Source organism: Rhinatrema bivittatum, chromosome 5, assembly GCF_901001135.1.
Source record: "Rhinatrema bivittatum chromosome 5, aRhiBiv1.1, whole genome shotgun sequence".
Lineage (NCBI taxonomy): Eukaryota > Metazoa > Chordata > Amphibia > Gymnophiona > Rhinatrematidae > Rhinatrema > Rhinatrema bivittatum.
This window is the reverse complement of record NC_042619.1, coordinates 149,210,895-149,235,809: the sequence shown is the minus strand read 5'-3', so window position 1 is coordinate 149,235,809 and position 24,915 is coordinate 149,210,895. Positions and strand designations below refer to the sequence as shown.

Here is a 24,915-nt window from a genome sequence, read left to right as displayed (position 1 = left end):
AAATTTCCATTCATCCGCTTGCACATGCAAATGCTGTACCATGAATAAGTTTGAAAGTTAAGCTCTGAGTGAGGTATAACCCCCAAAATGGGAAACATAAATATCATAACCTCAAATACATATAAATAAAAACAGAAACAAAAAATCAGGCAATATGTGGTACTAACTAGTGCTTATGATATACACAAAATAACACTCCAAGAGGCGTGGGAAAAAAGCACATAAAAAATTATACAAAATCGAATTAGAAAATAAACATTTACTACAATTCTTTATTCAAATGTGACCACATATACAAAAAATAAACAAACATAAATCAGTTGATTTTCACATAGAATCCTTATAACTATCCCTTATTACACATTAATGTTATAAGGATTCTATGTGAGAATCAAGTGATTTATATTTGTTTATTTTTTGTATATGTGGTCACATTTGAATAGAGAATTGTAGTAAATGTTTATTTTCTAATTCGATTTTGTATAATTTTTTGTGCGCTTTTTTTCCACTCCTGTTGGAGTGTTTTTTTGTGTATAAATAAAAACATATATCACCAATTAAACAAAATTAAAGCAAAATGCCCAAAACCTATTCAGTACTACTGCACTCATTTCTATTATCCCAACTGCCAAACATAACATACAGCATATATAATCAAATAAAACTTACAACAAATATAGTCAAATACAATTACAAAATACGCTCATTACAGTTGGTGCATCTCCAATTACCAGTATTATATCCCAAAACAGAATTTCATCTTTTCACACTGCCTGCCAGACTTGAGTCATTCTCTTGCATCAAAAAATGTATCTGTGATCAAACACATAAATACTTTTATCCAAGATAACATTAAAAATAAGTGTTTGTATCATACAGAAAAATATAAAAATCAATATTCATATTATAGAGATTTATAGTATTTTCTTTAGGAAGATCACTTTATTCTGAGTTGCCAAACAGTGTGACAAGACAGAAGTGAGAAACAAAGGGACACTAAGAAACATGGGGAGAGGCATAATTATCAGAAAAAAAAATCTAAGCTATCATGCTTCTGTACAAATAAAGGATAAGTCATCTGATGCAGTGAGGTTTATATTCAAAAACCTAATGAGCATGCAAGATATCCAGTGACACTTACCTGGATAAATGTGCCACTGAATATATCTGCATAATGCAAGCCAGATAACTTTACGTTTCATACTTGGCTGACCAAAGTTACCTGATACCTTTGACAGGTCAGCGACAATTATTAGCTGTGAGCTGCTAAAGTTAACCAATAGTCCAGGAATGCCTCCTACACCATTTCCCTTTATCCAGCTAAGGTTTTTGCGTTCAATGATTTGCCCAGATAAAATATAAGGGAATAAACTGAAATGACAAGATTCATCCAAGTAAACTTCCAAAGTTAGCCAGAAAAACTTTTTGAATATCAACCTCATTGTGTCTAATTCTGGACACCACATTTTCAAAAGTATATAGACAAGAACAGCCCAGAAAAGGGCTTCCAAAATTATGCAGAGTCTATATAATAAGTCCTATTAAATGCAGCCAGAGGAGCAGAGGGAGAGAGGGGATATGAAAGAAAGATTGAAATATTTCCGAGGTATAAATAATGCACATAAAGAAATAATTTTTGAGGGGGAGGATATTGTAGAACAATGGTCACTGCACGAAGCTGAAAGGAAGTAATAGTTCTTCAGGAGGAAATAGTTCTTCACAGAAAGGGTACTGGATGTATGGAACAGCAACCTAACAAAGTGCCAGAAGCAAAAACAGTATTGGAACTCAAAAAAACATGACATAAGCACCGAAGACCCTTAGTTTCCAGAAAGTGAAAGATATCATGAAGATCAAATAGGATCTGCTAAATTACATCAGGAAACAAAGGGAGGCATACTAGATGTTCTTGTGATTATTATCTGTCATTTTATTCTGTTGTTTCTATGTTAATGATTCTTGTGACATGCACATTCTAATATAATCAGCAGCTGAAGAAAATGAACTCTTTTTCAGATCCACAAACATGGGCATAATACAGGACATTATGCTGCTGGCTGATAATTAATTTTTTAGGTTGATTATTCTTGAAGTCTGAAAGCTGTATCAAATTTGTCACTTTATTCATACAAACGTTTACATTTAACATAGTAAAATTTGTAATTTTTGAAGGCAAAAAGAACTGTGCCTAATCAATCCTGTTTTTCAAAAACTATATTTTTATAACAAGAGAATGTACATAATGACAGAATGAATAAATAACGCTCTTTTTCATATATTAAACTAGCTGTACCATAATCTTCCACCAGAAATGTGATAAGAGACTAGAGTATAGCAATGCAAAGAAATATATCTCTCTAAATTGATTAAAAACATCCAATAAAGCCCCATATCTAACAATTTTATCTATTTGAAGTTTAATTTTGCTGTAAGATTTCTAATTGCTACAATGAAATACAATGTCTTGCTGCACTTCAAAGCAACAATTTACACAGCAGGCAATATATTGAATGACATCACATATTAAAAAGCATGGGAAAAAGAAGAATGAATTGACATTCATTATAGTAAAAAAGTTACTGGGAAAAATAATCATAACCATCACTATGCACTCCTAAAGGGGCAATATTTTTCCACTATTTCACTGTTAATAAAAATATGTTTGACATCTTTTTTTTCCTTTGAGACTACTGCTCCTCAAATATGGTCTCCTAATGAAGGAACCACAACGTAAAGCAAAATACTGTGAAGTAATGTGAACAGGGAAAGCCTATCTAAAAAGAAGTTTCTTTTGTCATCTATCTAGAATTCAATTGTAATTTCAAAAATACATGCATAAAGTGAATTTTATAGAAGCAAAAATCGTATGTGGCCTATTGCCTTGCTCATAATATTTAGGAAAGAAAGGCCCAACATTTAGCAGAGACCTGCAATTCAAGAGACTCATTTGATTCCCTTACTACTATATGACTTTGACAAAGTCACTTAATTTCTGCTCGAAATCAGATTGTAAACTTTAAAGGGCATCTTAATAATAAACATGTGAAAAACTGTGTAGAAAACTGAGTCTATTAATGACTTTACATACATAATAATCTTGTGACTTTTCTTTCCATCAGTTCTTAATCTAATATGGAAGAATATCTTTGGGGGTGGGGGGGGTCCTTAAAATTATATTATTCCATAATCATTTTTTAAATTAACATTACAAAACATTTTATTAGAAAAAAAGCAATTGAATGGAACATTCAGATATCACAGAAGAAATTCTCAGAATACTCTCAGTCCACTAAATGTGTTATATGGGCTGCTAGTTATACAGGCAAAAAATCATGCAAAGTGTATAGGTTTCAAAATAATCAATTAACAAGTGTAAGCAAACAAACGTCAGGTTAGCAAGATCTGAAACATTATTTCCAAAATGTTAACATGTCTAATTTAGGACAATAAATTGCTTACCTATAGTTGAAATTTTCTGTTATCTGCAGATCCACACACTTGGGTCACTTGTTTTAGTGGTGAGAATTCAGGAAACATCCAATATTTTCAGGAATTTTTCTGGAGCCTCTTTGCAAAAAGGAGCTGACGTATGAGCTTTCAGAAGTATGTGAGGAGCCTCATAGCCTTGAAACACTAGTCTTTTTTTTTTTTTTACCTTAGGAGACTCATATTTCAGCTTTAATGTGAGTGAACTGCAGGCAATTGTGTACAGTTAAGGTGATTCAAAGCGCCAAAAGTACTGTGTGTGCTACAAATCTCTTTGATAACCGGAAAGCAAAAAGAAAAATACAATCTTTCAACTAAAAATACAGCTAATCATAATAAGAAAAAAGAGCAACTATCATTAACTATTTCAGCATCTAACCTCTTTCCTATACATTAGAAAAATTGTAATTACTGTGTAGTTTTTATTTTTATAAAAATGATCACCCAGAAAAATGTGTAAGGGCAATAAACTATGATGTACTGATCAAAAACAGAAAAAGTTGCATTTTGAAATAGCCAAAACAAGCGGAGGAGGAGGAGGTCACCTTACACAACTATCACCCTCACCACAGCTTAGTGGCAGTACTGTGGATAAAACAATATGGATCTTTTGGTCAATATGCTCACAGGAATGCTAGAAAAGATAACATTCAGGATTTAGGACTGGCAAATGCACACAGTTTGGGTCCATTTTGCTGACTATTAATATGTTCTGCCTCACAGAACAGCTTCCATATTATCATCTATAGCTGAAGAACACAGAATTCTGAGCACAGTCATTAGATGATGAGAAAGAAATGAAGTGAAAAACCTGTGCTCTTGTCAGATGGAAAAACGATTTAGAGACCACCATATCCTGAAAGCTGGGGGACCTTGAGTCCCACTATGATAGCCTGGACACAGTTTGAAAGGTAAAATTCTCAAGAAAAAAACATCAGATTTGCTCTGCACCAAATTATATTTATCCAATTAATATTTTAGAAAAAATGCAGTGACCCACTGTAGATAAATCACATATATTGAAAATCTAGTTAAATAGTTCCACAAAATAGTGGTGATGTACATGGTACCCCTGAATCTTTAATGTAAACCATTTCAGTAAAGCACACAATGAGCTCCTCTGGTTCTACTAGTGATCTTCTCTCATTTTGTCACTATGGCAAAAAATTATTATTGGGAAGAGATCTATATTTCTTGCTTGCAAATGTAATTGGTGGAACTCATTAGTCATTGTCACTACAAATCCAGTGACCAAAGACATTTTGTGATAATCAACTGACACACCCATCAATGAAAATTAATTCTGCCAAAAGATATAGATTTATTTTGTCAATTATATCATAAAAGCCCTCTCTAACTACATGTGACAATGATGCAAATCAAAATATATCTCTACAGAAGATATGTTGGCTAGTGTTTAATTGCTGAAGCACTTAGAGAGACCTTTTCCATAATGCAGTCCAAGCCTCCTCCTAAACATTAACTTAAGTGCCAAATTACTATATCTAATAGTACTTGGCACTAGTGCTCACAAGTTTCAAACTTGTACTAACAATTCCGTTTTGTGTCTCTTACCAAGTGTACACTATATGCACACAAACTTTTCTGTGTAAAATGCAAGAGGGCATCAATTGCCTTCAATGAAGTCATGTATTTTATGTCTTGTAAAAGAACAAAAATAATTCTTTACTTTGTGATTATGCTCCCCACCCCCTGCTTGGGATGATATGAAATGTTTGTGCTAAAGTCACTCACAAAATTGGGTCTCCCACAAGATGATCCAGATGCAGTCAGTTTTTTGTTTGACTTAATGATTGGTATCTGGTAGAACAAAAATTTACAGAACATGGACTGTATGAAAGTATTTAATGGTTTACAGATGGAAAGCTCATATTTAAAAATCCAAATTCTAAGAGAATTCCTTACAAACAATAAGAATTAAGGCAAGCAAAGGACTTCAGAATGACTTGCTAGAAAATAAAGGCATAGTGTAGTTCTCCTAAAAACGTTTCACCCAATGAGTTTGGAAACTTGTTTCAAAGTCATTTTAGACTACAGTATACACTGGCATCAACCATCATGAGACATTTGCAGTGAGTTCAAAACAAACTTTAAATATTGTGAGAAAGTTAACCAAGAACTAGACTGTAGGGATACTAAATCACATAAAATATTTCAGAGAATTCTAAGCTGACCATGAAGATAGTATATGATTGGTACTATAGTAAATCATATACAATAGCTGAAAATGTATATCCATACCATATAACCTTCTCAAGAAAATAACTGAAAGTTTTACAATGCTATGTGGGAAAGACCAAAAAGCACACAGATCTAGGAGGACTTCATAATTCATTATAGGAAATTATATTGTATAATACATCATAGGATAAATGGGTTTAGCATTAAATAGCCCATATGCACCTTTGACTCCACACTTTTCGGAAGACAGGATAGAAGCTCAGTCTGACACAATAACAAGTCTGGATATGTGTGGTGCTATGAACATGTGTTTTCACTGATTAAATGAAAGTCAGGAATCCATAAGCACTTTTTTCCCCTTTTCGCAACAGATGTCTTTATTCAAATGGTATGTTAGAGTTGGTACAGGATGTCAAATGGCAAAACAATTTTTTCTGGTATAGTTTTTTGCTCCATATTTGAAATCTTTGTATTAAGCAGATCAACCAGTATATCTTACAATTTATTTCGTACAAATTTTCATAACATTTATTTATCTGTCACAGAGTACAAGTCCTTTGGGTTGTGGTGAGATTGGTACTGCCCATCTGGTGAACCAGCTAGGCCCCTGCCGACAGCAGGCAGTCACGCTCACGAAGGGACGAGGACTAGGCTTCGCCTGTATCTGCCTCTCCCCCCGTAGGTTGAGCTCTTGGGTTCTGAGGCTGGCAGGACTTAGGCAAGGGTCCCATAGAGTGTGGTCAGGCAGCATGAGTAACCAGGCCAAGGTCAGGACAGGCGGAGAGCAGAGATGTTAGTACCCAGGAAGAGATCACAGGTGAGATCAGGAGAAATCAGAATCCAAGCCGGAGTCAGGTAACCAGAAGACAGTCTGAGAGGCAGGAGCAAGGGCAGGAAAAGACTAGGCATGGGCAGACAAAACAGGGACTGGAACAGACAAGGAATGGACAGGAAAGACAAGGACTGGAACAGGGCATGGCACAGATCGGAACTGGAACAAGGCAAGGCGAAAAGCAGGACAAGGCAAGGCTGGAGCAGGAATGAGGCAACATGCACTATAGGCAAAGCATGGCAGGGGACCTGTTGCTGAGGCACTGGGAGGTGGAATTGAGCTTCCTTATATACCAGAGCTGGGATAACATCATCAGACAGTGCCCACAGGAAATCCCTGCAACATGGTCTATAAAAGTGAGGGTGTTTTCAACCAGGCCCTAGGATGCAGCAAATTGCAGGAAGCTCTGCCAGAAGCACTTGGAGTTAAGGGGCATTACATCATCAAGTCCAAGAACCCAGGCACGAGAAACTTTAATAATAAATCAAATAACCAATGCTCTCTGATCCTGTGGTAGCACATAAGTATATTCTGTTGCAAAAGTTAGAAACGTTTGCAGCACAGATTTGCAGATTTTGATACATTTACATAAATCTGCATATTCTAACATTATGCAAGAAGCAAAAAAATTGAAAACTCACATTTTAAATGTTTCTTTAAAAAAATGGTTTTCTAATCTTTGTTATATATGGATTTTGTAATTTTTTTCATATATTTCTTTTACTTTTCATGCACTTTTCTTTTGACCATTTCATATCTTCTCTCTCATTTCCTTTCCCTGCACCTCTAATTTTAATTCCTTTCCTTCCAAAGTGCATATTTGCCAGTAAGGTTCAAATAAGGAAGCATTTCAGCTTAACCAGCCCCAAAGTAGTCTTATTTTGAAATACTAGACAGTCTCACAAATATACCAACAGGTGTTCCAACACTCTTACACGTTTTAATATTTACTTAAGTTAAAACAAGCCAATGTTTCCGAGAAATCCTCCCTCTTTCAAAATTTCTGGTTGATTCCACTACTCCAATAAAAGTAGAAATGCTTAACACTGGCACACCTGTTTCTCAGTTGTTTGCTAATCAATCAATCTAGATATTTCCAAAGGAAAATGTCAGGATAGCTACACCAGACTTACATAATAGGGGGGTGAATTTTAAATGTGTTGCTCGCAATAAAAGGACCATATATGTGAGTATAAGGGGCACGAGTGAGCAATGCATATTTTAAAAGCCACAAATTACGTGCGTATATGCATACACATAAATTTAAAAAGGGGGCGGAGTTAGGGCATATCAGGGGCGTTCGAGGACGGAGCCAAAAATTACACACGTAAATCCGTATTTTAAATCCGGTGCCTACAGCATGCAGCAGGCTGTTAGCTGCATGCGTATATTCTGCTCTTGATGAGGGGTTAATTCTGCATAAATCTCTGTTTAGGCCTAAAATGACTGTGTGAGGGCACTGGGTCAACTGGGGGTGGGTGCAGGCTAAAGAACCAGAGGAGTCTGGATGACCTCGAGATGAACTGGGCAAACTGGTGGACTAATTGGTAAAACTGGGAATGTCCTTCACACAAGCATGTTTTTAAATCCTCTTATCTGCGGGCATTAAAGTTGATAAAATCCTAAGGAACATATGCAAAATAAGTTTGCTCTAGTAACAGATTAAATTAGGATTTCTCATAAGCGCAGTAGGCTATTTTAAATCATACGCAAGTAACGAAGCACGCAATTTAAAATTTGAGGATTGGGTGCTTGCTTGCTCATTTTAAAGTTACCATTCCTCAACGTAACTTTTAAAAAGTCCCACATAACTTAGGCTACAAATAGAAATACAAGTTAAACCACTTTTCAAAGTGTACTTACAAGAGTATGCTCACATTGGAAATTATCCGATCAAATCTATACTTGCTATTTGTTGTGCACAAAATTTCCCTAATAATGTACTCACATATGGTCAAATTTAACAAAGTATATATGTAAACCCAAACCCCTCCCTTCCTTTGCCTCCAGGAACATCTCCACTCAGTCCAAGTAAACTTGTGCATAAATATGACGTACTCGCATATCGGGGGGGGGGGGGGGCAATTTTATAGGATGCCACCTCTATGTATAAAATACTGTTTACCCATAGAAATCCCTTTAAAAATTACCCCTATAAAATCTCTTCATTTATACATGGGAGTAAATATGGCAATGAATGACATACAGTGGCTTGCAAAAGTGTTTGTCCCCCAAAAAAGGTCGGCAGATTTGTATGGATTATGAATAACATTTAAACAGATTGTTCCAGACAGTATGTTTATTGCAAACCAGTATACCCTTAAAGTAAATTTTCATTGTCACAATTCATTGTAAGAACATACCATACTGGGGCAGACCAAGGGTCCATCAAGCCCAGCATCCTGTTTCCAACAGTGGCCAATCCAGGTCATAAGAACATGGCAAGCACTCTCTCATTGCTCCATGGTGAGACCGCACCTTGAATACTGTGTACAATTCTGGTCGCCTCATCTTAAAAAAGATATAGTTGCGATGGAGAAGGTACAGAGAAGGGCAACCAAAATGGTAAAGGGGATGGAACAGCTCCCCTATGAGGAAAGGCAGAAGAGGTTAGGGCTGTTCAGCTTGGAGAAGAGACGACTGAGGGGGGATATGATAGAGGTCTTTAAGATCATGAGAGGTCTTGAATGAATAGATGTGAATCGGTTATTTACACTTTCGGATAATAGAAGGACAAGGGAGCATTCCATGAAGTTAGCAAGTAGCACATTTAAGACTAATCGTAGAAAATTCATTTTCACTCAACACACAATTAAATTCTGGAATTTGCTGCCAGAGGATGTGGCTAGTGCAGTTAGTGTAGCTGGGTTCAAAAAAGATTTGGACAAGTTCTTGGAGGAGAAGTCCATTAACTGCTATTAATGGGAACAGCCACTGCTATTAATTGCATCAGTAGCATGGGATCTTCTTGGTGTTTGGGTAATTGCCAGGTTCTTGTGGCCTGGTTTGGCTTCTGTTGGAAACAGGATGCTGGGCTTGATGGACCCTTGGTCTGACCCAGCATGGCAATTTCTTATGTTCTTATATATGATGTCCAGTACCCATTTGTCCGACATGATCTTGACCCACCTCTGATAGAAGAGGGATAATCAGCCCCCTATCTCCTCATCCCATGGATGAATTGACCAAACTTCATTGAGAAGTTTGGGTTGAACCTGAGCCCGAACCAGTTCTTCTTTTTGGTTGTTGGCTCTAAAAGGACTGAGACCTTCCCGAGGGCTGAGATGTTTGAAATGCCGAGTTTCTGTAGGGCTGGAAGCGCTGGGAGCCTCATGGGCGAGGGGTGCTATGACCTCTTTTTCTTATCTTCCGGTAGCCGAGGCACTGGAGATTCACCCCATTTACTGGCTAGCTTTTCCAATTTGCTTCCGAATAGAAGGGATCCCTTAAAGTGCATCTTTGTGAGGTTTGCCTTAGAGGTCGTGTCGGCTGACCAATTTCGCAGCCAGAGCTGTCTTCTGGCCGCCACCACTGAGGCTACTCCTCTAGTTGACGTACGCACTAGGTCAGAGCTTGCATCCACTAGGAAGCCTGTGGCGGGCTCCATCACCTCTCTGGGATGCGCCCCTAAGCTATCTGCCTCTCTTGAGATAAGCAGACATGAACAAGCCACCAGGGCACAACAGGAAACAATCTGCAATGTCTGCTTGCTTAAGGCTTGCTTAAGGATGGACTCTAACCACCTATCATGTGCATCCTCTTCCAGGCCGCTCCTCCCTCTACTGGGATAGTAGTTTGCTTGGAGACGGCGCAGACCAGGGCGTCCACTTTCAGGAAATGCAGGCGTTCTTTGGCTGCCGGGTCCACAGGGTACAAGGCCTCCAAGGCCCGACCACCTTTAAAACTGGCTTTTGGGGCTCCCACTCCAGGTCAATCAACTCCTGGATGGCTTCCAGCATCGGGAAATAGCAAGCAGCCATGCCGGGAACTCCCAGAGTTTTCAGGATCTGGGAGACCAGGGCCGGCAATTCATCTCTGTGGAAAAACCATAGCATGGTCTGGTATGGCTCCAGGCCTGGAAGGATTTCCCCATCCTCCAATTAATCTGCTAGGAGACTGAGAGATAATGAATGGCTGAGGTCAGTGCAGTGGTATATCTAGGGTGATGTCAGATTTGAAACCAGACTCCATCTTTATCTGCTAGCAGGGGAGCACATAACCCATTGGTCCTGAGTCCATCTAGGAAATTCCCTTTTAGTAAATATATGGAAATGTATAGGAAAATTGGTTCTTACCTGCTAATTTTCGTTCCTGTAATACCAGACCAGTGGGTTATGCACTTCCACCAGCAGATGGAGTCAGAGAGCAAAGCTTCGAGGCACTGGTATCCCAAGTGTGCCACCTGTAGCTCATCAGTATTTACCGATACCCAAGCAAAGTATAATTGACAAAAAAAACAAAATATTATAGAATCATTCTGATAGATTCCCTATTTACAGCAGCTAACCGTTAGGAAATCAGTCTTTCGGCAGTAGAACCTGGGCGGGATCCTGGACTGATCTGTGGTATTACAGGAAAGAAAATTAGCAGGTAAGAACCAATTTTCCTTTCCTGTACATACCCAAATCAGTCCAGACCAGTGGGATGTACCAAAGCCACATTACACCGGGCGGGAACCCAAAAGACCCGCTCGCAAGATGCGCTCCCCAAAAAGTGCTTGGTCTGGATCCCTAACATCCAGACGATAATGCCTTGTGAAGGTATGCAGGGAAAACCAGATAGCGGCTCTACAAATCTCAGGCAACAACTGACACTCCGCCCAAGAAGCCGCTTGTGCTCTCATCGAGTGAGCTTTCAAACCAGTCGGGACAACCCTTCCCGACATAGGCCAAGCAAATTGTTTCCTTCAGCCAGCGAGCCAAGGATGCCTTGGATGCCTTTTCACCCTTCTTTTGACCTCCAAAGAGCACAAAAAGGTGATCCGATTTTCGAAAAGAGTTAGTGACCTTCAAATACCGAAGGAGAACCCGGCGGACATCTAACAGATGAAGATCTCCTCCCATAGCGGGGTCATAAGCACAATCAGGGGATCCGGGTAACTCCACGGCTGATTAACATGAAAGGCAGACACCACTTTCGGCAAAAAGGAAGGGACTGTGCGCAGGGACACCCTATCAGCCGAGATGTGAAGGAAGGGATCCCTACAGGAAAGAGCCTGCAATTCTGAAATACACCTCGTGGAACAGATGGCCACCAAGAACACAGTCTTCAAGGTGAGGTCCTTTAAGGAAGCGTGTACCAGAGGCTCAAAAGGGGGATCACGAAGCGCCCTCAAAACCAGATTGAGATTCCACTCCGGGCATAACTTACGAAGAGGAGGACGAAGGTATTTCACCCCTTTCAGGAAACGGACAATATCCGAGTGGCTGGCTAGAGGCCTGCCACCTACCCGCCCCTAGGAGAAATCCTAGGGCCGAAACCTGAACATGCAGGGAACTATAAGCCAAACCTTTAGATAATCCCTGCTGCAAAAACCCCAAGACCTGAGGAATGGTCACCGACAATGGCACTACACCCTTCTGGTCACACCAGACTTCAAACACCTTCCACACTTGAACTTGTGCCATAGACGTCGAGGGCCGCCTGGACTGAAGCAGGGTGGAAATCACCTGTTTCGAATAACCTTTCATCTGTAACCACCGCCTCTCAAACAGCAGGCTGCGAGAGAGACGTGATCCTTCCGGTCCGAAAAAATGGGCCCTTGTCGCAGGAGGTTCGGCAGATGAGCTAGGCATAGCGGGCCGACTGTCGCCAACTATACCAGGTCCGCAAACCATGGACGCTGCGGCCACTCCTGTGCCACCAGAATTACTGAACCAGGATGGTCCTCTTATGCGCCGGAGAACGCGCCCAATCATGGGCCATGGAGGAAAGGCATACAGGAGGATTCCGGTTGGCACTTGCAGGTCTACTCCTACAGCCCCAATTTCCTTCTTTCGGCTGAAGAACTGGTCCGTCTTGGCGTTGACATGGGCGGCCATGAGGTCCAGTTGAGGAACTCCGCATCGGGCAAAAATGTGATTCCAACCTTTCCGGGATCCAGCTGTGGACAACTGAGGAAGTCCGCCTGCACGTTGTCCACCCCTGCCACGTGAGAGGCTGCAATACCTTTCAGATGAAGCTCAGCCCAAGCGAAGAGGAGGTGTGCTTCCTGTGCCACAGCCGGACTCCTGGTTCCTCCCTGTCAATTGAGATATGCCACCGTGGTGGCGTTGTCCAAGAAACCTCGAACCATTCTCCCCTGCACCAGGGACTGGAATGCCAACAACGCTTTCTGGACTCCCCTTGTCTCTAGGCGATTTATAGACCACGACCGTTTGGGTAAGGACCAGGTTCCCCGCGCCGCATGACCGAGGCACACTGCTCCCCAGCCTTGAAGGCTTGTTTCTTTTGTCACAATCACCCAATCCAGGACTTCAAGGGGCATCCCCTTCTGTAAGTTGTCTTCTGACAGCCACCACTGCAGGCTGGACCTGATTCGCTGCAACAAAGGCAGGGGCAACTGGTATTGCTTAGACACTGGTCCCACCGTGAAAGTAGATCTCTCTGCAACGGTCTCTGGTGAGCCAAGGCCAAGGCACCAATTCCAACATTGAAGCCATGAACCCCAAAACTTGTAGGTAATCCCACACTCAGGGAAGTGGAAGCTGTAACAAGAGACACACTTGTTGCTGCAATTTGTACATCCTGTTGTTCGTGAGAAACACCCTGCCCTGGAGGGTGTCGAAACGAGCTCCCAAATACTCCAGATACTCTGAGTCAGATGACTTTTTGCTTTGATGTTTACCCAGCCTAAGGACTGGAGACATTGGATCACTGGAAGAACCGTCCGCTCGCCATCCTCTTCCGACTTGGCTCGAATCAGCCAATCGTCGATGTAAGGATGGACCAATATCCTTTCCTTCTGGAGGGTCGCCGCCACCACGACTATCACCTTGGTAAAGGTGCGCGGGGCCGTCGCCAGTCCGAATGGCAGCGCCCGGAACTGAAAATGCTGACCCAGGATCTTGAATCGTAGGAATCTCTGGTGAGCGCTGTGAATCGGGATGTTTAGGTAAGCCTCGATGAGATCCAAGGAGGCGAAGATCTCTCCCTTTCGAACCTCTGCGATGATTGTTCAAAGTGTTTCCATTCAAAAACAGAGCACATTCAAGCAGCGATTCACCTTCTGTAAGTCCAGGATGGGTCGGAAAGTGCCCACCTTTTTGGGAACAACGAAATAAATGGAGTACTGTCCCCTCCCCCATTCCTCGGACAGCACAAAGACGATCGCCTTCAGGGCCAGCAATCTTTGCAGAGTGTCTTCAACCACGGCTCGCGATTCCACAAAGGCCGGCATGAGAGGCCGAGAAAATTCTAAGGCGTAACCTTCTTTTACCACCTCCAACACCCAGCGATCGGAGGTGATCCTGGCCCATTCCTTGTAAAATTGGGACAACCTACCCCCGATCATCCCGTCCAAGAAGTAGGCGGACCTTCTTGGACGGTCAGTTCCGGTTCCCTGACCCAAACCACCTCTGGTAGGACGACTGGAGCCACGAAAGGACTGTGTACGGGAAGAGGTCTGTCTGGAACCAGAGGGTGGAACACTCCTCCCCGACCTGCTTTTTCGGAAATCCTGAAAATGTGTTTGAGGACTGAATTATTTCTTATAGGGCTTTCTATCTTCCGGCAGTTTATTGCCCTTGGAATCCCCCCGAGATTTCTTCAGCTGATCCAAATACTCTCCAAACAGCAACTTCCCTCGAAAAGGCAGACTGCTCAGTTACGACTTGAAGGAAGCATTCGCTGCCCAATTGCAGAGCCCCAGGAGTCACCGAGCTGCCACCGAGACGACCATAGTCCGGGCCACCGAACGCACCAAGTCATATAAGGCATCCACCACATATGCTACCGTCACCTCCAGACGAGCTGCCTGAGAAGCTGACAAAGTCCCAGAAGACGATGGGTCCTGCGGTTTTTGAATCCAACATAAACACACTCTTTGCATCATGCTGGCACACACCGCCGCCTGAAGTCCTAAGGAGGAGACCTCGAACACCTGCATCAGTTGCAGCTCCAGCCTGCGGCCCTGCGCATCTCTGAGAGCAGCTGCTCCCGCCACTGGAATGGTTGTCTTCTTGGTCACCGCTAATACAGCCGCATCCACCTTAGGTACTATGAGGCATTCTAAATGTTCCTCCATTAGCGGGTAGAGTTTTTGAATCGCTCGGCCGACCTTAAGCCCTGCTTTCGGGGATTCCTGCTCCCGGCTGATGAGCTTTTGAATCTTCTTCAGGATGGGAAAAGCACTTGGTGGACCCCGGAGACCGTCCAGGACTGGGTTCACTCCCTCGCTTTCATAATCTTCCAGCGAGGGTCTCACCCCCACTTCCTCAAGCACCTGGGGAATAAGGGGGCGCAATTCCTCACTATTAAACAGCCGGACTACGCAGGGGTCGTGTCCCCCCCCCTGCACTATATTCTACCGGATCCTGATCGTCGTCGCTCGTATCTACGTCCAGAGGAACCTCACCCTGATCTGCAGCAGTGTCCCTTGGGGGCAGAGTGGAGTCATTCCCCTGCTGGTCGACTGTACCCGCTAGATCCTCCCGAGCCAAAGTTGCCTGGGACGGACGACTGTCAGTTTGCAGATGGGGACGCTTGGGAACTCCCACGCTCCCATCCTGGGCTCTGCGCTTCACGAGCTTCCAAGCCAGAAATGCTTCATGCATGAGCAGCACAAATTCCGGTGAAAATCGCCCCAGGTCCTGTCTCGTCACTGCTAGAATCAGTGTCCATGTCTCTCAATTCGTCTGGTCTCAGAGTCTGCCTAGAGGGGGACAGAGGGGGAGGGTCATCTGGGAGACCTTTTCCACAGGGTGCGCAGTGGGGGTTGGGCTCCTTCTGTTAGACCCAGCCGCCGAGCCTGACCTGTGTGCAGACTTTTTAGGTTTGGTCCTATTGTCTGAGGCCCCTTCCCCACCCAGTCCACTTTCCGTGCACAGTGACAGGGGGTCTAAATAAGCTGACCATATCCCGCAAACCTTACAGGCTTCCACCAGAGGAGTTTTTGCCATGTTCCTCCTGCAAAAAGAGGCATATAACTCCCCCTGGAAGAAAACAGGTGCTGCCACCCAGCTCTAGTGTTCCCCACCAAAAATGCGGCGAAAATCGGCCCCAGGAACACTGGGGAGCCACTTGGGAGGTTGAAAAAGAAAAAACAAAATGGCCACCACGGTAAAAATAGCTCCAGAGCCGGCAGTAAACACGAGGCAGGGAGCCTAAAAACATCCTCAGAGGTTCTTACCAGGGCTGAAATGATCTCCCCTCCTCTTCAGGGGTCTGCTTGGCTCTGCACCACCGGGCAGACTGATTTACCCTGGGAGCCGCGGTGAACAGGGAACTTGGAGCTGTTGGTTTTTGTTTGTTTTTTTTTACACAAAAACTTTTAACTTTAAGTAACAGAAAAATATAAAGTCTAAGCTAAGAATAATAGAAAAAATCCCCAAAGGGGCTACTTCCCTGTACCGCAGACACTGAGGGGGAGCCTTTGGGTCGCTGAGGGAGCCAGTCCCCTGGCTATCAGGGGACCCGGAACCACACGGCTAGCACAGCCAGAGGTAACCAACCCCCCGTTTGCTCGGCTCTACCTGAGGGATGGCCCAGACACTGAACCTAGCACCTCAGGGAGCAAGAAAAATCCATCTCACACAGAGCTGCAGGTATACACGATCATCATGTGCCGGAGTCAGAGAAATACTGATGAGCTGAAGGTGGCACACTTGGGATACCAGTGCCTCGAAGCTTTGCTTTCTGACTCCATCTGCTGGGGGGAGTGCATAACCCACTGGTCTGGATTGATCTGGGTATGTACAGGAACCTAGTATTTTATAAACTGTTCTGCATAGTTCAGGTCTGAAAGTACAAGTATATGTTTCATTATGCACAAATATTTGCAATCCACTGAAAGCGCATACTTTTTATAAACATATGTGCATATATTTTATGCATGAAAAAATATATTATGTGTAGGCATAAAACCTTAATTTATATCCAGAGATAGGTATATTTAAAATATGAGTGTATACTTGAAATCACCAGTTTACAGAGATCCTCCTAGTACTTCACCCTGAACTCCCCTCAGTTTATCCAGACTTCCCATCTATAAACAGCAAATAAAAGACGAAACAGACGAGTGATATCATGCTAGTTAATTAGCAGATGCAAAATAGCAACTTCTGCATATATCCTTTGCCCCACCCCAGAATGCCCCTAGACTGTCCCTTTTTCTCTGCAGGTAAATGTGTAAGCGAAAGCAAAAAAACACACGTAGTTTTGATCTTTATAAAACAACATATACACGAATACAGGCTACTTAGGTGTGTATATGCTAATTTTCCACACATAACCCCTTTAAAATTGTATTCAAAAGTGATTGCTATCTGAACCCATTTGGAAGTCTATGCAAAATTAGTTAGTGGTTCCAGTCCAATGTTCTCTACACAAATATCCACTGCAGTAGAAAATAAAAACAAAAACCACCAGCACAATTTGGCAACAACTGGCAGTTTCAGTAGAGAGGCCCAAGTTCAAACCCTTTCAAATCTAAAAGTGGTTTCTTCACTTGTTCACCTCCAATGATGCAGTTGGCTGGGATCCAACTCTGATGACAGTCACACTGTCCTATACACCACTGCATGGACACCTATCTTGCCCATTGCTTCCAACAGCCCTGCTTGTACCACATAGCAAGAAGTATCAGAACCCATAAGAAAAAAAAAATCAAAGAATGTCATAGCTATAGACAAGGTCCTTAGTTTCTTGTGACATTTACCTCAGAATCTGCCCCTTGATGTGGAATTGCTGACTGGCAATTCCAACTCTACGCTCTCCCTTACAGCAGCTGCCCTAACATGGTCTCTGATGCTCCACTGTCCAGGCCATCATTCTCTGTTTCTATCTGGCAGCAGTACTCAATTTTGTGGTTCTGATCTGTGCAAACCTATATTTATTCTATGTTATTTATTTATTTATTTATTTATTTATTTATTTGAAATACCCATAACTTGAATAAGTCATACTATGTGATTAACATGAAGACAAACATCTCAAATCACAAACTAGACAAGCATTAAAACATTTAATTCACATAGCATTAATGATGAACAATTATAAAATGCCTCATGAAAGATGTGGGCTTTTAACTGTTTATGGAATGTTTTTATAAAACATAATGGAATAGGCAGCTCATTCCACAAAGATAGATCAATGACAGAAAATGTGTGATTTTGGATGGCGAAAAGTTGAGCATTTTTAAATGATGGAACAACTATCTGTGAAGAATTAGATGATGAAAGATAATGTGATGGTTGATATTGATAAATTAGATTAGTCAGATAAGATGGACCATCACATTTAAAAGTTTTAAATACTAGAACCAATATTTTAAACAATTAGGCCGATGTAATATCCACCCGGAAAAAAACGGGTACTCATCATTGAGTGCCCGCTTTCCTAATGAGCGCCCATCCACCTCTCCCAGGCACACGAGGTAATAGGCAAATGAGTCGCTGCGTTAAAAAGGAGGCACTAAGGGAAACTGTGCATCCCTAGTGCCTCCTTGGCATTGGGTGCCTGGTAGAACTGGCTGTGCGCAGGTTAGGATAATGGAAGCTCAATTTTTACGAGCAGCCATTTTCCTAACCTGTGGCTGTGCATGGGTTAGAAAAACGTATGCTCATAAAATTGAGCATCTGTTTTCCTAACCTGACCACTGTGAAGACATTTTTTAAAAAAATGTTTGCACGTTGCTACTTTCTGTGGTTCCTCCAACTTAATATCACCATAATATAAGTCTGTGGAACCACAGAAAAGCAGTATTTTCTGCTTTTTAGTTCAACTTTGGGGTTTCTCAAAACAACGCCAGCTCTGGGGTTGGCATTACTTTTTAAGGGTTAAAATGTGTGCGTCAGGAGCATGGTTACTTTTTTACTTCATGGGGTAATAGCCTCATCAACATGGCATTTACATATGATGAGCGCTATTAGCTATGCCCTAGTTTGGACGCGCGTTTTGGATGAGCTGATCCCCTTATTGCATCAGGAGTTATAGACGCACGTCCAACCATGGGTTAACCTGTGTGCTAGCCTGAGTGCACGGTTTTGCATCGGCCTGAAAATGCTGAATTACAGGTAGCCAGTAAAATTTAAGCATTGGCATTGCATTATCGCGTAATCATCCATTTATAATTAAATGTGCAGACACATTTTGAAGTAACTGGGTTGCCTTAATCCTGTTTTTGTAGTAAGCTGTGAAAACAGAAAATATTATCAGCACTGTGTGGTTCAGTAACATTTAAGCAGACCAGTAAAATGCTCGCAGAAACAACAGGAAAAGAAGATGTAAGATGGAAATACAAAGGTTTGCACAGAAGACGTGAAGCAGGAGAAAAAGAGACACAGAGAGAGTAAGAGGGAGCATGAAAACAGAGGGGTGGATGGAGCATGGTGGGAAGCAGGAGGTACATGGAATAAAGGAGGGGAGAGGAAGTGGAGATGGGGGAAGAATCGATGGAGAACAGTAGTAGTAGTGTAGTATGGATGGAGAGACTAGAGGAAGAAGCAAAGTAGATAAGGTGAAGAGATCAGAAATAAGAGAAGGTAATATCGTTACTATATCCTCATCCCTCTCACTGAGTCTTCACATCCCTTCCCCTATCCTTTTTCAATTTCCTTCATCCTTTGGTCCTACTCACTCTTGCCTCAGACACTAGTAGGTTCATATTCAGCATAATTTGTCTGCAGCTTAAAATTCTAAATGTCAAACTATTAAAAACTAAGCACAGGATATTTTCTTTGTACGCTGCATCACCCCTTGTTTTTAGATTAATAAATGATTATTCCGCATTTCGGAAATTATGTAAAACGCTTTTTTCTCTAAAGCAGAGGTTCCCAAACCTGTCCTGGAGAACCTTCCAACCAGTCAGGTTTCCAGGATATCCATAATGAATATGCATAAGATAATTCTACACGTTGATGACTCAACTGAAAAAAACTTTAAATTTAGCAAACATGTACTTAGACATTATCAAGCAACTGCTAAACCAAATGGAACTAGTTATCAATATAGAAAAAACTGAATTCCTACATTTAGAACGAAAAAACCTCAGTGTAATAACTGACACGGAACTCAGCCTGAAACAACATGTATCACTGAAAGTAAAAGAAGGTTACGCCAAACTGATGGTCCTCAGGAGGCTAAAACCGTTATTAACACCAACAAACTTTCGAACAGTACTACAAGCACTAATTTTTGCTAGCATGGACTACTGCAACACACTGTTTTTGGGATTACCATACACAACAATAAGACCACTCCAAATCTTACAAAACTCGGCCGCAAGAATACTTACTGGTAAAAGGAAAAGTGATCACATCACTGAAACTCTAGCTGAATTACACTGGCTACCCATAAAACAAAGAGTACATTACAAAACACTATGCACAATGCACAAATTAATTAATGAAGAAAAAGCTGAAACGCTGAACACAGCACTGCGTGTGCACGTCCCACAGAGAAATCTAAGATCGGCCAACAAAGCCCTCCTAACAATCCCTTCACAGTGAGGACAGCAAGACTGACTCAAGTTAGAGAGCGGGCTCTAACATTAGCAGGACCAACACTATGGAATACCATGCCCCTCGAGATTAGACTGCAGAAAAATTTCAATCTTTTTTTAAAAAGTTTAAAAACCTGGCTTTTCAAACAAGTGTTTTACAAAGAGAACGGAGAACAGTAAAAATAATAAATAAAGCTGGCAGCAGGTCATCAGCTTACAGCACGTAATTAAAATAGGTGCACATATTGTTATTGTTATTATTTCACTGCCAACTTTAATGAAATATACAGTACCAAAGTATTATACATGTAAGGTAAACTTTCACGTATAAATGGACAAGTTTCATGACATTCATCAAATATTCTTTAATATGTAACTGGAATTTACTGGTACATTGTTAATTAATATTACCCAATTTAACCCTCACTTTACTTTAGTGCCTATCTGTAAACCGTTGTGATGGTATATACTTAACGATGGTATAGAAAAGATTTCAAATAAATAAATAAATAAATAAATAAATATGCATGCTATGGAGATGGTGCATGCAAATTTACCTCATGCATATTCATTGTGGATATCCTGAAAACCTGATTGGCTGGGGATCCACTATGACAGGTTTGGTAACCCATGCTCTAAAGCTTTCAATTCATTATAATGTTGCTGTTTCTGATTAAATGATGTTTGTTATATATTTAATTTTTAATGTTTATTTGTACAGTGCTTTGTAGCCTCATTGGTAGAGGTTTATAAATTTGGAAATAAATAAAAAGATGACCAGCACTATATTTATATCTTATGTGCCCCTAGACACAGAATCTTAAATGTCTCCCCTTCCCTTTCCCTCCTATTTCTCCTGCCACCAGTTGCAGTGAGAGAGGAAAGGATCATGCATAGGGGTGGGGGGAAGGAAGTGATCCCACAGTGCCCTGCAATGTGCAAGTGTCCTTAGCACATACCTACTATGCCTAATAGGAAATCTGGCCCTGTAAATGAATGTAGGTCTAAATCAAACTCCCAGACAATAGAAGAGCTACCTGGAGGCCAATCATCACTAGTTAACAGCTTAACAGGCAGTGCTGTGGGCTAGGAAGCTGAATGCCACTGGATCAAAACTGATCAGCCCTGATATTATCATTTTTTAAACTCCAGTATTGGCTCAGAATTATACATGTTACTGATTTGCAAGTTTTGTTATATATTACAGTATGAGAGGGACAAAAAGGAATTATTTAAATAATTTAGATTTATTAAAATGTATGAATCGCCAAACACTTAAAATGTTTAGGCAATGAACAAGAGTATAGCCATAGCATAAAACATACAAACAAAAATGATACATTCATATAAAATTAATCATAAAATCAAATATAAAAGCATAAGTAAAATTAAAGCATGAAATTAAAAACAAACAGATAACTAAATTACAACATAAAAATATAAATTAAAGTAAAAACAGAATTAACAATAGGACAGGTTGAACAAATAGATTTTAATTTGCTTTCTGATATTCTTGATAGATTCACACTGTCTAATGTCAATTGGGAAAGAATTCCAGAGGGATGGCCCTGTAATGGAGAAAGCACATTCGCAAGTCATATGGAGTCATGCAACCTTAGGGGAGGGCACCTCAAACAGGCCACACTGGGAGAAGCGAAGAGCTCTTGTTGGTTGATATAATTTCAGTATAGCATTAGCCCAGTGACATGTTTGCAATGCTCATTTTTAAACTACTTAATGATCAATCTTGTATTTGACTCGCTCAATGACAGAAAGCCAATGCAGGTCAATTAAGGTTGATGTGATGTGTTCGTTTCATTTTAAACCTGCAAACAAACATGCAGCTGAGTTATGGAGCAACTCTAGTGGACACAATGATGACTGAGAGAGACCAGTATATAAGCTGCTGCAATAATCGATAATAGGGAATATGGAGGCTTGGAGAACTGTACGAAATTCAGGAGGATGTAGTAGATTTTTAAGACTTGCAAGAACACGAAGTCTATAAAAACCTTGGGTTATAACTTGTTTAAGCTGGGGGCAAAAAGAAAGTGTGTTATCAAGGATAACGCCAAGGCTCTTAATGTGATCTTTAATCGGGAAGGTTATGCTATTTAGACTAATAGTCTTTTCCTTGCAAGAAAAGTATGGAATATGAATGACATGAAATTCTGTTCTGGACATATTTAATGATATGTGTGTCAATCATTTGGTTACCACAGCGAGACAGATGTCTAAGGTTTCAAAGTATCATTCCAAGAAGGGTGAATACGAATGGCAAACTGTATGTCGTTAGCAAAGAGTTTGTAACAGTCAGTCAAGGAGGAGAGAATTTTGCAAATGGGAGCTAATATATGTTGAAAAGAGTGGAAGAGAGTACAGACCCCTTTGGGATGCCAGTTGTAATATTGGAGGGGTTAGAAAATTTGCCTTTGAATGTAATGATTTGAGAGCATTGAAAAAGATGAGACTGAAACCAATTAAGAACATTACCGGATAGACCACATTCCTGTAGACTTGTGGTTCCCAACCCTGTCCTGGGGACCCCCCAGCCAGTTGGGTTTTCAGGATATCCACAATGAATATGCATGAGAGAAAATTAGCATGTTATGGAGACGGTGCATGCAAATTTTCTCTCATGCATATTCATTGTGGATATCCTAAAACCTGTCTGGCTGGGGTGTCACCAGGACAGGGTTGGGAACCATTGCTGTAGATGAAAGAGTAAAATGTTATGGTGAATAGTATCAAAAGCTGCTGAAATGTCTAAAGAAATGAAAAGAAATTGTTGACTGGAATCTATTCCATGTCTTAGAGGATCTGTAAGAGAAAGCAATAAGATCTCGATGCTGAGAGCTCGCCGGAAACCATATTGGTGAGGATCTAGAAGATCGAATTTCTCAAGATGGCTATTTAGCTGATCTAAGACAGCAGTTTCAAGGATTTGGGAGAGGAAAGGTAATGACGAGATAGGCCTATAATTATTTGGATCAGTAGGGTCCAAGTTACTTTTTTTGAGGAGAGGGCGAACTATCACTTTTTTTAAGGCTGGGTGGGACAGTGCCTTCACTGAAAGAGACGTTTATCAATTTGGAAAAGATGGGAGCTAATATATTCTGGAGGCTTTAAAAATAGAGGAGGAACAAAGGGATAGTGGACATAAAGTGACATTCGATTTGGTTATAAATGCCTCAACTTCTGTAGATGGCACATGCTCAAAACTCTCCCAGCGAGTAGAAATAGAAGATGGATCAGAATACCAGTTTCGTACTGAAGAAAAGGACATGCATAATTTTTGGATCTTAAGATTGAAAAATATGAGAAAAGATTCAGCAGAAGGGGAATCGATGGGAGGGCTTTGTGAAATCAAATAACTTTTTCAAAGAGCTCTCCAGCTTTTCTTGAATTTCTCTGCATATATAAGAGCAACAGATTCATAAATTATTTCATGTACACTGGGTACAATTGGTCAATATTTGTGAAAATGGTAAAAATGACATTGCATGAACCAATCCGCGTGATGTATCTTGTGACATTGTTCCAAACATGACTGCTTCCAGAGTGTCTGGGAACTGCAGAAGGGTAATTTAAGGATAATAAAAAATACATATCTTTAAACTGATATAAGGTATTATTGCTATGTGTATATTTGAATATACTGCAGGTTAGGGCATAGTTTTCTTTTTACATATGCTTCAAGACAGATTACAAAACAATTTTTGCATCTTTGTTTTTTTATATGTATAAAGTCATATAATTCACTTAGACATAACATTAATGGCTGTGGAAGAGCATTTTAGAAGAAAAAATGGCTTTCAGTGCTATAACTGTGTATGTGAAAGAGATGAGACAATAGTAAAAGAAAATAGAGGTATTGAAATTCAGAAGTTCAATAGTAGCCAAGTAATTTAAGTCAAGCAAATCGAGCTTGGCAAAAACAGTTTGGTGGAAAGGAGGCAGACACTGCACAGATACAAACATCATACATTAACAGTATAACAAATCCAGCTTATGAAGTGTGAATGAAAGTTAGGAACACAATGGAAAACATAATATTCAGAAAATGGATGGCAAGCATGAGGGAAGTTTTAAATAACAAATAACCACAGTTTTCTAGTATTATATTCTAAACTGTATGAGGAAGTGCTATGTAAGTACAGGGAAGAAATCATTAGCACTGCTGTGAAAACTTTTGAACAAGAGAAACAATGAAAACAAGGGTATGACAAAAATGACATTCATTAATTCTAGAAAAGAAAAGCAGAACTGATTTGACACAAAAATTGGCATACTACTACTAAGAAAACAGTACTTAGTCATTTCAACAAAGAAGAAATCCACAGAAAACATGGTCTAAGTAGCATGAATATCTATCATGTAACATATAGGGTATTATAGACAAAGTACTTCTTCAGGCCATATACCAAGAGAATGTGAAATATTCTGCAAACACAAACTGATTTTTATTTGATATTGATGAAGCTAATGGAAAAGTATAAAGAAATATCAAGGATACAATTTAAACATTGCAATGTCCACATCAAGTGCAATAAATATAGATGAAGAAAAGCTAATAAAATAATGAAAAGCAAAAACTATATTCAACATCTTCATAATGGATTTGCTACACTTGTATGGACACACAAACTTTTATTTTTGGAGGAATTCTGCACTACAGAGCTCTTAGACATTGCGACTCTTTTTAAAGTACACTCCAGAGAGAAACTCTGTAGGA

General features: G+C 40.6%; 1 protein-coding gene across 5 annotated transcripts in view; it reads right to left on the bottom strand.

Annotated features, from left to right (window-relative positions):
• The window catches only part of TDRD3 (tudor domain containing 3), a 632,378-nt gene that overhangs the window by 91,395 nt on the left and 516,068 nt on the right, over positions 1–24,915 (bottom strand). The gene's annotated exons all lie outside the window — the stretch shown is intronic.